This window comes from Mesoplodon bidens (genome assembly GCF_964165515.1).
Source record: "Mesoplodon bidens genome assembly, chromosome: 10".
NCBI classification, from domain to species: Eukaryota; Metazoa; Chordata; class Mammalia; order Artiodactyla; family Ziphiidae; genus Mesoplodon; species Mesoplodon bidens.
The window spans coordinates 96661635-96668418 of record NC_138172.1 but is presented as its reverse complement, the minus strand read 5'-3'; positions in this window follow the sequence as shown (position 1 = coordinate 96668418).

Sequence of the window (6784 nt, the reverse complement as noted above, 5' to 3'; positions counted from 1 at the left end):
CTCCATCTGTTTGTGTCATCTTTGATTTCTTTCATCAGTTTCTTATAGTTTTCTGAATGCAGGTCTTTTGTCTCCCTAGCTAGGTTTATTCCTAGGTATTTTATTCTTTTTGTTGCAATGGTAAATGGGATTGTTTCCTTAATTTCTCTTTCTGACCTTTCATTGTTAGTGTATAGGAATACAAGAGATTTCTGTGCATTCATTTTGTATCCTGCAACTTTACCAGATTCATTGATTAGCTCTAGTAGTTATCTGGTGGCATCTTTAGGATTCTTTATGTATAGTACCATTCATCTGCAAACAGTGACAGTTTTACTTCTTCTTTTCCAATTTGTATTCCTTTTATTTCTTTTTCTTCTCTGATTGCCGTGGCTAGGACTTCCAAAACTATGTTGAATAATAGTGGTGAGAGTGGACATTCTTGTCTTGTTCCTGATCTTAGAGGAAATGCTTTCAGTTTTTCACCATTGAGGATGATGTTTGCTGTGGGTTTGTCATATATGGCCTTTATTATGTTGAGGTAGGTTCCCTCCATGCCCACTTTCTGGAGAGTTTTTATCATAAATGGGTGTTGAATTTTGTCAGAAGCTTTTTCTACATCTAATAAGATGATCATATGGATTTTATTCTTCAATTTGTTAATATGGTGTATCACACTGATTGATTTGCATATATTGAAGAATCCTTGCATCCATGGGATAAATCCCACTTGATCATGGTGTATGATCCTTTTAATGTGTTGCTGGATTCTGTTTGCTAGTATTTTGTTGAGAACTTTTGCATCTACATTCATCAGTAATATTGGTCTGTAATTTTCTTTTTTTGTAGTATCTTTGTCAGGTTTTGGTATCAGGGTGATGATGGCCTCATAGAATGAGTTTGGGAGTGTTCCTTCCTCTGCAATTTTTGGGAAGACTTTAAAAAGATGGGTGTTAGCTCTTCTCTCTCTTTTTTTTTTTTTTTTTGCGGTACGTGGGCCTCTCACTGTTGTGGCCTCTCCCATTGCGGAGCACAGGCTCCGGACGCGCAGACTCAGCGGCCATGGCTCACAGGCCTAGCCACTCCGCAGCATGTGGGATCTTCCCGGACCGGGGCACGAACCCATGTCCCCTGCATCGGCAGGCGGACTCTCAACCACTGCGCCACCAGGGAAGCCCAGCTCTTCTCTAAATGTTTGACAGAACTCACCTGTGAAGCCATCTGGTCCTGGACTTCTGTTTGTTGGAAGATTTTTAATCACAGTTTCAATTTCATTACTTGTGATTGGTCTGTTCATATTTTCTATTTCTTCCTGGTTCAGTCTTGGAAGGTTGCAGCTTTCTGAGAATTTGTCCATTTCTTCCAGGTTGTCCATTTTATTGGCATAGAGTTGCTTGTAGTAGTCTCTTAGGATGCTTTGTATTTCTGCGGTGTCCATTGTAACTTCTCCTTTTTCAATTCTAATTTTAGTGATTTGAGTCATCTACCTCTTTTAATTCATAAGTCTGGCTAAAGGTTTATCAATTTTGTTTATCTTCTCAAAGAACCATCTTTTAGTTTTATTGATCTTTGCTATTGTTTTCTTTGTTTCTATTTCATTTATTTCTGCTCTGATCTTTATGATTTCTTTCCTTCTACTTACTTTGGGTTTTGTTTGTTCTTCTTTCTCTAGTTAGGTGTAAGGTTAGATTGCTTGTTTGAGATTTTTCTTGTTTCTTGAGGTAGGATTGTATTGCTATAAACTTCCCTCTTAGAACTGTTTTTGCTGCATCCCATAGGTTTTGGATCATCGTGTTTTCATTGTCATTTGTCTCTAGGTATTTTTTGATTTCCTCTTTGATTTTTTCAGTGTTCTCTTGCTTATTTAGTAACATATTGTTTAGCTTCCAAGTGTTTGTGGGTTTTTACATTTTTTTTTCCCTGTAATTGATTTCTAATCTCAGAGTTTTGTGGTCAGAAAAGATGCTTGATATGATTTCAGTTTTCTTAAATTTACCGAGGCTTGATTTGTGACCCAAGATGTGATCTATCCTGGAGAATGTTCTGTGTGCACTTGAGAAGAAAGTGTAATCTGCTGTTTTTGGATGGAATGTGCTATAGATATCAATTAAATCTATCTGGTCTATTGTGTTATTTAAAGCTTCTTTTTCTTTATTTATTTTCATTTTGGATGATCTGTCCATTGGTGTAAGTGAGGTGTTATAGTCCCCCACCCTTATTGTGTTACTGTCAATTTCCTCTTTTATAGCTGTTAGCAGTTGCCTTATGTATTGAGGTGCTCCTATTTTGGGTGCATATATAATTGTTATATCTTCTCCTTGGATTGATCCCTTTATCATTATGTAGTGTCCTTCCTTGTCTCTTGTAACACTCTTTATTTTAAAGTCTATTTTATCTGATATGAGTATTGCTACTCCAGCTTTCTTTTGATTTCCATTTGCATGGAATATCTTTTTCCATCCCCTCACTTTCAGTCTGTATGTGTCCCTAGGTCTGAAGCGGGTCTCTTGTAGACAGCATATGTATGGGTCTTGTTTTTGTATCCATTCAGCAAGCCTGTGTCTTTTGGTTGGGCCATTTAATCCATTCACGTTTAAGGTAATTATCGATATGTATGTTCCTATGACCATTTTCTTAATTGTTTTGGGTTTGTTTTCGTAGGTCCTCTTCTTCTCTTGTGTTTCCCACTTAGAGAAGTTCCTTTAGCATTTGTTGTAGAGCTGTTTTGGTGGTGCTGAACCCTCTTAGCTTTTGCTTGTCTGTAAAGCTCTTGATTTCTCCATAAAATCTGAATGAGATCCTTGCCAGGTAGAGTAATCTTGGTTGTAGGTTCTTCCCTTTCATCACTTTAAGTATATCATGCCACTCCCTTCTGGCTTGTAGAGTTTCTGCTGAGAAATCAGCTGTTAACCTTATGGGAGTTCCCTTGTATGTTATTTGTCATTTTTCTCTTGCTGCTTTCAATAATTTTTCTTTGTCTTTAATTTTTGCCAGTTTGATTACTATGTATCTCGGCCTGTTTCTCCTTGGGTTTATCCTGTATGGAACTCTCTGCACTTCCTGGACTTGGGTGGCTATTTCCTTTCCCATGTTCGGGAAGTGTTTGACTATAATCTCTTCAAATATTTTCTCAGGTCCTTTCTCTCTTCTCCTTCTGGGACCCCTATAATGTGAATGCTGTCGCATTTAATGTTGTCCCAGAAGTCTCTTAGGCTGTCTTCATTTCTTTTCATTCTTTTTTCTTTATTCTGTTCCACTGCAGTGAATTCCACCCTTCTGTCTTCCAGGTCACTTATCTGTTCTTCTGCCTCAGTTATTCTGCTATTGATTCCTTGTAGTGTAGTTTTAATTTCATTTATTGTATTGTCCATCTCTGTTTGTTTGTTCTTTAATTCTTCTAGGTCTTTGTTAAACATTTCTTGCATCTTCTCTATCTTTGCTTCCATTCTTTTTCCGAGGTCCTGGATCATCTTCACTATCATTTTTCTGAATTCTTTTTCTGGGAGGTTGCCTATCTTCCATTCATTTAGTTGTTTTTCTGGGGTTTTATCTTGTTACTTCATCTGGTACAAAGGCCTCTGCCTTTTCATTTTATCTATTTTTTGTGAATGTGGTTTTCGTTCGACAGGCTGCAGGATTGTAGTGCTTCTTGCTTCTGCTGTCTGCCCTCTGGTGGATGAGGCTATCTAAGAAGTTTGTAGGATTATATGTTTATTAAAGGAAAAAGCACAGATGAGAGAGGGTTCGAGGTGCACCAGGAAAAGGTGGAAAATCCAGCATTGGCTCAAGATAGCTGGGACAGGCTGGGTGCTTGTGTGGGAATATTCTGGGACTATGTGAAATCTGGGCTCAGTTCTGAGTCAGGGTGGAGCAAGGTATGGATCTGTCTTCCTAGCAGACTGGAAATTACCCCATTGTTGAGGGAAAAATCTTTCAAAAATGGTTCTCCTTTTGGATTAAAGGAAGAAGCAACTCTTATACAGTAAAGGAAGACCGAAAAAGGGAACAAAAAGGATTCATGCTTTAGAAGTAGACACACAAAACTTTCAATCACCCACCTGATGATGTTTTGCTTTCCCACTTCCCCGAAGTGTTCAGGTTTAAACTAGGGCATAATTCAAAGTGGGTGTGGTGGTGGGAGGTATATTTACAGGTGCTCTCTTATTTCTGGCTGATTATAAAGGGTCAATGTGCACAATTATCTTTAGAGTAACCATATAACTGGGAAGAAGACAGTCCTATCATCTTATAATCCTTAGCATTTCTAATGTTTTGTTGGCTCAAATGTTGAGAAATTGTTCATGTAGATAACAGCGAATGCACAGCAACTTCTGACAAAGAAGATTCAGAGCAACTCAAACCCTCTTGGACCAGTATGTGGCCTTATTCCAGAATCCTAAGCTGCTGCACTTGAGTTTCTGAATTTGAGTTGCTAAATATATGTTTTGGTAAATCGACAGAACAGAGTTGGTCCAGTGTTTGAAAGAAATTGTATTCTGTATCATTTACCTACAAACACATCTACCAGAACCAATGGGAGCAATTTCCTTGAGGGATTAGCACAAAAGAAACCTGTTACAAAGGGTGTACATTTGCAAATGATTGAAAGAGAACAAAAGTACACCCAAGTTCTGTGTGTTACCTCTGCCTTCATCCATGGTATGGGCATTCACCGAGTGGCCTCATTTTTCACCCCTCTGACATTGTCCAGCCCACCACTCTGGGTTTGCATAGAGGCTTCTGTCTTCCTAATACTTGACTTCCATCATCAGCGGTCTCATGGAAAAATCTTTCACCACCATAAGTCAACTTGGCTGTTATTGATGCTTGGCCTGAAGTTAAACAAACACTATGATATCTTGGAAGAGAGGGTTAAATGGATTAATTCTGGACATCTTTCATGACAGTTACATGCTCCTCACATTTCTTTGCTGGGTTTTCCTTTTCTGAGTGGCTGCTTAATTTCAGTATAATCATTTTCTCTATCCTTTCCAGCTCTTTGTTAAAAAAAAGGAAAGAAATGTGTTTCTTAGAAATTGTCTTTGTGAACTGACCTTTGCATATTAAGCTCTGTTGCCTTGATTTCTAAAATGAGTGGAAGGAGAAGTAATCATGAAGGTCTAACTCTCCTTAATCTTAGGTATGAGCTTACTGAACAATTTTTCTTTTGAACTCATTGGAACATTTAGTATTATTTTCTTTAAGAAACAAAGTATCATTTAACAATAGCTCTTATATAACTATTTTTACCTGTAACACCCAAGAGTTTCTATTGAGTAAAGAATAAAGAGTAAGTCCTAATGTAACATTGAGATGTAGGTAAGCTCTGATAATGGTATGAATACTCTCATTTTTCTTGTGGTTAGGTCTCTGCTCATCAAGAGGCCCATGACTGTAGTGAGAGAAGAAACCAGGCACCTGAAGCAGTGTGGTTAGGAGCACGGGATCATGATGAGGAGTGTGAGACCAACCTGGGCTTGAATCCATTGCTCCAATAACTGTATAAACTTGAAAAAGTGTCTTAGCCTCTCTGAGCTTCAGTGTGTGTAGTGAGAGATGAGATGTAGTCAAGTGGATTCTGGGTAATGGTCCTGAAGAACAGGAGATCCACTTTTCTAACAATAAGAGCAGAATATCTAAAAGGGGATGTTATTTGAGTTTCTTGTTTAAATTCAGTGGGCAGGTTGGAAGGGAGATGACTAAAGAGAGGAGGTTCTAGATATAGGGCATGGCATGTCAGCAGCCTCAGACATGGACGATGAGAGAAGTGGAGGGAAGATGAGTTGGGAGTAGGAGGAGATGAAGAAAGTAAAATGTGACTAAGGCCGTCTTCTCTGCCCACGTGTTTCATAATATGAATAATGACGTCTTTTTAGTAGAATTTAATATCATAGAGCATTTGATTTCCTAACTGGGGATTTCCTTTGTGAGCCATATTCTCAACTGTGCTCCATTTCGATTTCATTTATCGGAAGAGAAAAGTCTATCACCGAGGGAACAAGGAGGGAATAAAGGGCTTACCACTTAGCCTCATGATGAAGGTGATAGGAATGCAGAGTTGGAGATGAGCATGAGATGGAGTATTGCAGCAGGCTCCAAGGAGGATGGAGCTTTGGAGGAAGCTGCCTAGATGCCAACAGAAATGGGAGGTCTTGATGTTAGCTCTGCCTGGGTTATAGGAAGCTTTGTACCAGACCTTGTCCAATGCCAAGCTAGGTGCCTGAGCTGACATGTAATAATTTCTGAGTTTGTTGCATGAATGAAAATAAGAATCTACCTGTTAAAGGCTGAATTGTGTCTCCTCCAAATTCGTATGTTGAAGCCCTACACCTCCCCATTAGTCAGAATGTGACTGTATTTGGAGATAGGGCTTTTAAAGAGCTTTTAATGTAAAATGAGATTGTTAGGGTGAGTCCTAACCCAGTGACTCATGTCCTTATAAGGAGAGGAGATCAGGACACAGAGAGAGACATCAGAGATGTGCACACACAGAGAGTGGCCGTGTGAGGACACAGTGAGAAGGCAGCCATCAGTAAGCTAAGGAGAGAGGCCTCTCCTTAAACAACCCAGCAGATGTCTTGGTCTCGGACGTCCAGACTCTAGAACTGCAAGACAATAAACTTACGTTGTTTAAGCCAGCCAATCTGCAGTACTTGTTTATGACAGCCCTGGTAAACTAATACACCACGCTTCTCATTTAATATCCCTCCAGATGACAATTATGCCTTAGTTATATTTGTTGTCTATCCCCATGGTAGCAACTTTTTTTTTTTTTTAACATTCTAAATGACTAAGCTAGGTGAGA